We start from the raw sequence: 1,982 nt of genomic DNA, 5'->3' as shown, positions 1-1,982 counted from the left end.
CTGCTTTCCATGATCAAATTTAGCTTAAGAGATAATTAATTATTGGCCTCTCTTTAGTTCGACCCCTATACTTACCACTATTGTTACGTATTTGTAGTGATAGGAGTAGTTCGGTATATTATAATTTTTTTTTTTATTTTTAGTCTTCTGGGGGTGGCACCAAAAGGGCTGGAACACCCATTGCATGGAATTCTTTAATTGGCTTGGCTAGTTCATAGTTTCCCTGAGGACTTGACCCCTACTTAGTGCTTGTACCACCTTTTTATTGGAGGTTTTAGGCTCGGTGAACACCTATTATTTGCTTAGTCAGAAGATTGGAGGCGACAACAATTTTAATTTGGCTAACACTACAACGCCACAACACCAATTCTATTTTCAGAAAATTGTGATTGTTTCAAAAAATGTTCTCTATAAATACATGGACTTTTCAGCAGCTTCAAACACAAAAATTTCCCATTTTATGGAATTGTGTTGTTATATATATTTTTTTTCCATTATTAGTGTGCTTATTTTATATTGATTACCATCGATGCATGTTAGGTTGAATGTTCAAATAGATAGATTGTATGTTTAACCATACCTATAATATTGAATATCTATTGATCTCTCATGAAAATAGTTAGATGTCATGCTTCTTATTTTTGTTTCAAGAAATTAGCAGTCAAGTAAGTTGAATGAGAAATGTTATTTGATGACATTATTGATTGCAAGCATGATCTTAGTAGACTACTAAAACATGAGTAACGAGCTTTGCAATTAAGTGAACTTATTCTTTTTGGATGTTTGTGTGTTTCTACCTTGCTCGAGGATGATCAAGAATAAAATTATGGGTGATTTGATATCTACCAGAAGACTTCGAGCGCAACATACATTCAAAGGCTCGGTTCGTAAGATCCTACAATTAACACCAAGTATCGTATTTCGCTATGTTCTTCATTGATGTGAATGTCGAGATATCCATTGTCAATAGTCATTGTGAGTAATACGACAAGAATGCTCCGGCCCCTGTACGCTGAGGCTGAGGCATAGGGTAGGCGAATTCATTTCAAGTTCCTTGGTGCAACTTGCGGAGTGTTTGGTTTAGGCACGCTAAGGAAGAGGAGCTGACAAAGAGCATGTTTGCTTCCCCTCCGCCCCTGGCGCGAGCAGTTTGTAATGTCTTCGCGAGTTATTTGATATTTTGGCATTGACAATGATCCTTCCACAGGTTCACATACAAAAACCTTATTATGACTTTTCCTTCCTTTAAATGATAAGTTTTAGTGGACTTTTCAGTATGTCACAGGCAGCAGATCGTGCACATTGCTACGATTTGAACACTACACTGAACCATTCAATTGGTAGGAGCAATAGGTAGTGTATACAAAGGGCAGGGATGTAGTCAACGTGAGCTGATGACTCGCACTTACTAGGAATTCCTTGATAAAGACCAACAATTGCAATGATCTATCCCTACAAGGATGAAATTTCAAAGATTACCTGGGTTTATTGGTTAAGGCTCAGACTTGTTGAATACATCAGTGTATCACACATGCGACTAAAAAAATATAAGGGCATCATAGACCTATTATTGCCTCAAACTACCCTTGTCTTAAAGGCCATAGTCCCTCTAAGAAGCTAGCCACGGAGGGGTACCTCCACATAGCTAGTTAGTAAGTTAAGTTTCTGTTAACTAACAAAATTAACAAGAAAATTTTCTCCACGGCCATGCACCACCACCCATAGAATCAAGAAAGAGCTCTTTGTTTTTCAATCCTTACTATGTCCAGATCTGGTAAATTTCCCTATGATATGTCAAATTAAGCCATAGGCTCCACTATTTTTGGTCTTCTTCCATCAGTTCCTTTATGTTTCAGCCTTGCGATCATACTCCGACCATAACCTAAAGGCTTTGATTTCTTATAAGGTGCTGGTAGAACACAAAGAATCGGTGGGATCAGGGCCGCGATGCTATGGAATTAGCAAAAATATGTATTGGGTGT

At 37.7% G+C, this 1,982-nt stretch overlaps 1 pseudogene; it reads right to left on the bottom strand.

The window, feature by feature from the left end:
• Nucleotides 1-836: 836 nt before the first annotated feature.
• Nucleotides 837-972, bottom strand: LOC150032493 (5.8S ribosomal RNA; annotated as a pseudogene).
• Between the last annotated feature and the right edge of the window lie 1,010 nt (nt 973-1,982).

Source organism: Benincasa hispida, chromosome 11 (assembly GCF_027475165.1).
Source record: "Benincasa hispida cultivar pf3 chromosome 11, pf3_genome.v1.1, whole genome shotgun sequence".
Lineage (NCBI taxonomy): Eukaryota > Viridiplantae > Streptophyta > Magnoliopsida > Cucurbitales > Cucurbitaceae > Benincasa > Benincasa hispida.
The sequence above is the reverse complement of the archived record's forward strand: the minus strand, read 5'-3'. Positions and strand labels throughout refer to the sequence as shown.